Source organism: Tupaia chinensis, unplaced genomic scaffold (assembly GCF_000334495.1).
Source record: "Tupaia chinensis unplaced genomic scaffold, TupChi_1.0 Scaffold144202_1, whole genome shotgun sequence".
NCBI classification, from domain to species: domain Eukaryota; kingdom Metazoa; phylum Chordata; class Mammalia; order Scandentia; family Tupaiidae; genus Tupaia; species Tupaia belangeri.
The window spans coordinates 174,268-182,827 of record NW_006204060.1 but is presented as its reverse complement, the minus strand read 5'-3'; the positions used below and the strand labels follow the sequence as shown (position 1 = coordinate 182,827).

General features: G+C 39.0%; 1 protein-coding gene across 2 annotated transcripts in view; it reads right to left on the bottom strand.

The window, feature by feature from the left end:
* The window catches only part of ACVR1 (activin A receptor type 1), an 84,109-nt gene extending 76,877 nt beyond the window's left edge, over positions 1–7,232 (bottom strand). Inside the window, exon 1 of one of the 2 annotated variants that reach the window (XM_006166250.1) lies at positions 6,941–7,232. The gene's annotated coding sequence lies outside the window, so the exon portion shown is untranslated. The remainder of the gene's footprint in view (positions 1–6,940) is intronic. The other variant, XM_006166251.1, reaches the window with a different exon arrangement.
* Positions 7,233–8,560: the final 1,328 nt, after the last annotated feature.

Genomic DNA, 8,560 nt, shown 5'->3' with positions numbered 1-8,560 from the left:
GTAGGGAAAATAAGGGAGAAGAGAGAAAACCTGAGGTTTAAGAGACATTTAAGACACACAAGATATGCAAGATTAAATTGTAGTACTAGGCATAAACACTTAGGTGATAATGCCATTAAAAAAAAAAAAAAGATGCACTACTATATGTATACATTACATAATAAACCATTTCTTTTTTTTTTTTTTTTTTGGAGAGATTTTTGCTATAGGGCACGTGTGCTCACCCGAAAGACAGAGAGAGACATAGAGACAGAAAGCGAGAAATCACCCCCCAGAGGGGATGGTCACACCGCAATCCCTTCTCCTCCATTCTCCTCTTAGGATCTTGGGCACACACACACACGCACCCGGCATGAGTTTTAAGCCACTGGGTCCGGGACACGAACCGCAGTCGACTACGTGGGAGTCCAGCGACATAACCATTACGCTAACTGCTGGTTCCCAATAAACCATTTCTTGACCTGCATGGTGGTCACAAAAAATATTTGCCTTATATAGTTAACTAAATTATGCCTGATGAATGTGTAAATTGTGTTTTATTTTACAATTAGAAAAGTAAAAAGAAGGGTTGGCCTGTGGTTAAGGGAGCCGGATCCCACATGGCTGAACACAGTTCGTCCCACCCTGATGGCTTGAGAAACATGCTAGGTATGTATATGTGCCCAAGGTCCTAATAGGATGGAGAAGGGATTATGGTGTTACCATGCCCATTTAAGGGTGCTTTCTCCTCCTCTTCTCTCCCCCATCTCTCCTCTCTCTCTAGGAAGCAATTGTACCTTCTGGCAATTAATTAAAGAAAAAAAAATGAAGAGACAAAAACTGAATATATGTCAGTAAACAGACGCACATGAGTGCACAAGTGCACAGACACATGCACACAGACACACACACTCTGAGGAAGTAACAAACTTCATGCATCACATATATGTAAAAAAATTGCCTAGGAGAGGTGTTACATAAGTTTATATCATAAACTTGTGAAATATCAACTCCCCCTTATCTTAAAACTGAGGAACATTGTTTTTTCAAATTCCAAGATTATTTTTAATAAAAGCACTAATTTCCTAGATATAATCAGAAATAAAATATTAAGACCCAACTGCAGTGGCACAGGGGGTAGGCTGTCCCTGCATAATATGGGAGCCATGTAGGAAGGCCCAGGTTTGGCTCCTCAGTGAACCTGGCAATGCCAGGCACACGCCCCATCCAGACTGGCTGAAAAGCTAGTAAGCACGGTTGGGGCAAGGTAAGATCCTGTAGGGGGTACCTTTCCCTCTCCAATCAAATATTAAAATGAGATTAACATGACATCGTATAAGTTGGTACTTTCTCCAACCTACTACAATTAAATAAGTTTCAAGGGTCAAAGGATATGGAAAGACCAAGTTCAACTCACTGTTTCCCAAAGGAACAGGGGAACACTATCATCAAAATATTAAAAATAAATAAAAATTTAAAAAACTAACATCAATAAAAACGTGAACCCTAACAAAGTTTATCTACATTTAACAAAATTCTAATAATAATACTAACAGGTTATCTTCCCGCAGGGAGAAGGTAGTGACTGTATGATTATAATAAAGTTGATATTCTTTAAAAAAAAAAAAAAAACTGTACATACACACACACACGTACAAAGATTTTGCAAAACAGGACTTAAAACCTCTACTATTATTTCTTTTTTAAGACTCATTTCGGTTTATTTATCATTCATATTACTTAATTTGCTACATGGTACATGTGCTTACCAGAGAGAGACAGAGAGAAAGTAGGAAAGTGAGAAAGCAAGCCTCCAGATCTGGGACTTAAACTACGGTTGGCCATTTGGGAGTCCAGTGCCACAACCACCATAACCCCTGCTGGCCCCATATATTTAGATTTAGTTCGCGAGTGAGAATAGTGTGACTTGGGTACTTACAGAGGCAGGTAGATCAGTGAAACTTAAAAGACTCTCCCCAAAACAGACCAAAATGTATTGGTTGTCAGAAATGTCATGACCCTTTTGCATAGAAAAGCACGTCATAACTCTCCCGACGACCTAATATAAGGAAGTTTATACTACAGAAGAACATGAAAGAGAAAAGTTAGAACTATACAGTAAAACTGGAATGACTGGCCAATGTAAAAAAACTGATTTTCCACTAAAACTCCTTCCTCTACATTTCAAAACTCCTAGGAGGGAGAATTCTGAATGTTCTCATTACAAAAAAATACAAGTGTTTAAGGTGAAGGAAAGGCATGATAATTACCTTGATTTGATCATTATACAATATCTCCATATACTTAAATATCACAACATACCCCATAAATATGTAAAATGATCATGTGTCAATCAAAAAAACTAAAACAAAAAATAATTAAATATTTTTCTCTTTTCCTGGGAAAAAGGTGACCAGCAGAGATTTCATTTCCCAGCCTCCCTTTGTGGCTAGTGGCTAGATGTGCCCAGAAGACTAATTTCATGCCAACATAAGCTGCAGTGAAGCCTGCAACTTCTAATCACTTATCTGGACTTCTTCCTTTGCCCTTCCCATTGAGTGGACCCAGATACGGCAAGAACCCAGCTATGACCATGCAGATAACCACAGTAACAATTACTGGTGCAAAAGGACAGACGAGCCTGAGTCTCTGCAGGACCGATGGATATGGACAGTTCTGCTGACCTGTTTTGCTTACACTGGAGCTATGCAGTGAAGAAGAAATAAATATATATGTTCTTCAAACCAGAACATATTTAGGTCCCTTGGATATAGCAATTCAGCTTTACCCCAATTAATAGGGAACCCAAAAAAGAAACTAAGTTAGATTCATGCCTAACATTCCAGTTGGATCAGAGATTTAAGTCTATAAAAAGAACCACATGAGTGCTGGCACGTGGCATTTTAGTTAAGGTGCTGAAATCCTACATGGCCAACTGTGGTTCAAGTCCCGGACCTGGTGGCTTGCTTTCTCACTTTCTCTCTCTATCTCTCTGTCTCTCTGTCTTTCTCTGGTACATACATGTGCCCCATAGCAAATTTTAAAATAATAATAAATAAAATGAAATAATTCCTTAAAAAAATTAACATAAGAGAACCACATGAGGCACCAGCAGGTGGTGTGGTGGCTAGGGCACTGGACTTTCACATGGCTGACTGTGGTTTGAGTCCTGGACCTAGTAGCGGCTTGTAACTCATGTCAGATGCATGTGCATGTGTGCCCAGAGTCCCAAGGGGAGAATGGAGGAGAAGGGACTGCAACATGGCCGTCCCTTACAGGGGTGTTTTCTCACTTTCCTTCTCTTTCTCTCTCTCTCCAGCGAGCGTACTCATCCTATGGCAAAAACCTTTAAAAAAAAAAAAATGAAGAAGAAGAAGAAAAGATACTAGAAGAAACAAACAAGGAGATAAGTTTTTTTTAATTTAGAGCTGGAAAAGGTCTTTAAATATGGTATAAAATGTTTACTAATAAGCACAGCAAAATAATTATTTTTATGTAAATGACCAACTTGGGAAAAATATAAATAGCATATATCACAAGGAGAATAGGATGGCTATAAGGTAATCATAAAAATCAGTACATTGATAAAAAGTCATTGTTTTGCTAATAAAAATTCAATAACCCAGTAAGAGGCCAAACGGTGGCTCAGTGGTCATACAACTGCACTCACAGGGAAAAGTTCCTGGGTTCCTTACAGAGACCTCCCTGAGAGCACAGGTGCATCAGTGTGTGCCCATGATTCAGGAGCTGAGACTGGGGACAGATCATGGCATGGAGACCCTGTTGGGGATTCCTGTCTATCTATCCCACTCATAAAAACTAATATATAATTTAAAATATAATACTCAATAGAAAAATACACAAAGAACACAGCACAGAGGAAACAGAATTGGAAATACAAATGGCTTTTAAATTATAAAAAGATGTTCCATGTCAATAAAAAGAAAAATGCAAATTAAAGGTACATTAAACTGCCATTTTTTTTAATCTGTCAATTTGGCAAAGAAAAAAACCTATTAGTTTACCTATTATGCCATGCTCTGTAAGGGCATGAGGGCACAGCATTCTCATCCACTGCTGGTGAAATCTAAAACTTTTCAAGCTCAATGAACAGAGCAAGTTGGCAGTTAATTTCTACCAAAATTAAAATGTGCATACCCTTTGACCCAACATTTCTATTAGAAATGGATCCTAGAGACACAGTTGCACCTTGGAAATGACGCATGTACAAGGTTATTCCCTACAGCCTTGTTCATGATAATAAATACTGGAAATGATCTACATGCCCATCAATACAGGACTGGTTAAACTGATTACACCACATCTCTATAGCAGAACATCAGAATCCACTAAAAAAAAAACACAGCACTAATATGGAAGATCTTCCAAGAAATATCATTTTAATGAGCAAAGGTGTGAAACCTTATATATGTTTACCATTTGTGTTTAAAAAAGGAAAAATTGTAATAATCTATAAGTTATGTGCTTGTATATTATATATGCTCTGAAACAATACACAACCCCACTCGTGTGCGTGCGTGCCCAAGATCCCGAGAGGAGAATGAGGAGAAGGGATTGCGGCGTGACCATCCTCCCTGGGGGGTGATTTCTCGCTTTCTGTCTCTATGTCTCTCTCTGTCTGTCTGGCGAGCGCACGCGCCCTACAGTGAAAATCTCTCAAAAAAAAAAAAAAAAAAAAAAAAACACAAGAAGTTGGGGCCAACAGATGGCGGAGGGGTTGGGGTACTAGATTCCCTTATGGCCAACTACAGGTTCAAGTCCCAGACTTGACATGACAGCTTGCTTTCTCACTTTCCCTTTCTCTTTCCCTCTCTCTCTCTGTGTCTTTCTCTGGTCAAATTAAAAAATAATAATGACAGACAAAATTAAACAAATAATTCTTTAAAAAAAGAATACACAAAAATTGTTAACAGTGTTTGCTTCTAGAAGGGTAAAAGGGCACTTGGGAGACAGAGGGAAGAGAGTAATTTATTTCACCCCATACTCTTACACCTTTTTAATCTTATATACATTAATTACATTACCTTCCTAAAACTAAATGCTTTATGCAATATCAAAAAAAAAATCCCTATTACCAGATACCTGAAAACTTCTTTGGTGATTCTTACTGTTAAACACATTAGGAAAACTACTAAGCTGAAAAATGTTAACCATTTCATAACCAAGAATCATAGGGTTAGCAATTAACAACACCCATAAACTCTTCCTCCTGCTTCAAATAAATATGTATACATATAAACCCCACACATGTACATATATACATCCATGTATATATCTATACACACACACAAATACAGTCAGCCTCTTAATGCCATCTGTTATTCATTACTTCTTAAAACTAATTTGACTTCACACCACCATAAATGGGCACGAAAGTAGCTCCAAATAGTCAAAGAATAGTAGCCAGAACTAACAACTACAGTAATATATTCACACAGCCTCCAGAAAATGAAAACTTGACATAACTGACACCTCAGCAAAGTCCAAAGCAGAGCATCATCTGCCTTGGAAAATAAGTACTCACATCCTCAATGACAGGAAGTCCAATGTCAACAACCGTGGCTTTGGATTTTATCCCCTATGTGGAAGGCCATTACATGACCCCCTCTAAATTACAGGCTAACCTCTCACTTGGGGACTCGTTACTATGTTACAGCCACATAAGAACACATGCAGGCATTATTTAGACAAGGATTAAATTCTGCTTAAAAGTGAAAATGTCCTTAATATATCAAGTGTAGAGAAAAAGAAAGTTGTAAAGCAAAATGTGAAATGCTCCACCAATTTTAAGGTGGCACAGAGGTTAAAGCACTGGATGCCACATGGCCGACCATGCGGTTTAAGTACTGGACCTGGAGGGTTGACAATCACATAGGGCACCTGTGCATGCATGCCCAAACTCCCAAGAGGAGCCTGGAGGAAAAGGCACCGTGGCATGGCCGACTCCTGGGGGGCAGGTGATTTCTCACTTTCTCTCTCTCCCTCTCTCTGGCCAGTGCACACATCCTATAGCAACAACAATAACAAAAAACATAAATAATATGTACATTGTTTGTGTATAAAAATGTCTGTGTATAAAGATGTTTACGTGTCAGAAAGTATGTTTTCCAAGCTATTAGCCAAAGGTGAAAAAGAGAAGGGAGTAAGAACTTTATGTCTGTCCTTTACATATCTATACTTACACTGTTCTGCACTACATGAAATTAAATCATCAAAAGGAAGCTTTTGGGCCGGCTCCATGATACAGCAGTAATGTACTCCTCAAGCGAAGTTGCACGTCACATGGACACCACAATTCTGATCATAATAAATGTACTACACTGGTGTGGGCTATTGATAGTAGGAGAGGTTGGGAGGTGTGTGTGTTGGGGAGGGGGATTGGGAAATTCTCAGTACTTTAGGCTCCGTTTTACTGTGAATCTAAAACTGTTCTAAAAATTAACATCTATTTAAAAGGAAAAGATAGGTGTAGTCTTATAATAGTGCTGGTGGAAGGTATCACGCCAGGATGCTAGAGCTATATGGGAAAGGACCTAAGTTTGGATCTTGGGTCAACCTGAACATGTGGAACACACCTATGGACATGCCCATGATCCTTTTCAACTTATTCCTTTTAATTTTTCCTTTGTAAGGCTTAGAGGATGAGGAGCATCATGCTGTGGTAAGACCATTCAAGGGTAACCACCCATAATAAATAAATAAAAGGAAAAAATATACATACTGGCCCTATGAGGTGAAAAGAATGGCAAAAGTATTTTTTAGGGAAATGTTGGTCATATTTGAACAACTTGTCCCAAGGTAAAGATTAAGAACAGTACACCCAAATAAAAGCCTACCATCAAAGCACTGCAAAAACTAAGAACTATTGTGCTGGTCCTAACTTTCTTATTTTAGATGCCTATAAAAGCAACAAAATAATCACTTGTGGCAAAGAATTTACCCTGAAGATCTGGTCTATGCCAAAGAACATTAAAAGAGGTGACTTGTTGGAATGGCTGTACTGCTGGCGCTGGCGAGGCTGCTCTCGAAGCTCCTGAATAAGCTGACTCAGCTACCTTCAAGCTGGCTCCAGCACGTCTGCCCACAGTCCTTCAAGCAGTGTGCCTCCTTCAGAGCTTCACTCCTTCTGTTCACTGGGAGACAGGGAGTGGGAGAGGCGCTCCTGGAGTCTCCCAGAATTACGAGTCTTCCAGCAGCTCTTGCTACGGCAATTGCGACGTTCACAAGCACTTGGGGCTGCAGGAGGAAAGAAGAAAGAAATCCAACTAAGCAGAAGAAAACTCTGCAGTTGTGAATGTGCTAGTCAAAGCAAGGTCACACTTGACAAGTTCTTCAAGTGGGCTGCAAAACTTCAGCTGATGTACATGTGAAGCCAGTATGGAAAAGTTTGAAAACACAAGATGTTGTGGGCTGAGGTCATGGATCTACAGTGGTCTTTAAATATTTTTCTAAATGACATACAACCTAGTCAGATCTATACTTGGTAAATTTCAGAACCAAGTTTCTTTAAAACCCATATGCTACTTACTCTAGGGTATTGCTAAAGAACAAAAAAAAAAAAGCAATGGCTTCACGTATATTCATTATGACGTGTGCCTGTTTCAAACGCAGAACCAAGAACAGAATGAAACCTCTTCCTTCCCAGGCCCCTGGCCCCTCTTGGAGACATCCAGAGTACCTGAGTGTAACGAATTTCTTGTGAACCCACCAAGAAGTATCTGGTTTCGGGCCATTTTCAGCAATATTCTCAGTAGTGCACAGATCTAGTTCAAAGTCTCGTAAAACAATGGTGGGGAAGGAGCACGAAGCGGAAGGCAAGGGGTACTCCAGATAACTAACAAAAAACAAAAAGCCAAGCAAGCTCCCTTTTCCTTTAGGAAGACTTGAAAAACATCAACATTTGCCAAAGGAAGAGGAAATTTTTATTAGAACCAAACTTTCCCACTCAAATCGTGAAATAACATTGAAAAAACTTCTTTTGGAAAACAGAGCGTTTTTTTAACCTCAAAGGGCATTTTACCAAGAAAATGTTCATGTAAATAAATCTAAGTAGAAAATAAACCCAAAATAAAGCATTCCTAAATAATTATGTGGAAAAGAAAAATCTTCCCCTCCACCTTGGATTCAAGGGAGATTTACAGATACTATCAAACTGTTCCCTGCTTCAGCTTAAATTAAGACAATGTATTGAAAAAGAAAATCTAGACATGTAAAAAGCATACTAAAAATAAGAAACATAAAAATATCCCTTGGAGAGAGGTCAACCAGAAATTTGCCATTTTCAGCAATCATTCAACAAAGTTGAAAAGAAAAATTCCACCCTTAAAAACAAATTCGTCAGAGAGTAGCACCCACAAAACCTTTGAGTTTCAGAACAAACTCTTGAGATGTTGCTTTTTCCAAAATGCTGGGGCCAGAAAAATTTGGCAGATTTTGGCAAGTTGCTTTCCCTTCTGCCAAAGGCTCACTTCATTTTAGGAGGGGGCCGGTGCTAACCTGTCTTGCCTAATAGCAACCATGGAAACAGGTACTGGGGCCAGGCAATGGTGCAGTAATAAAA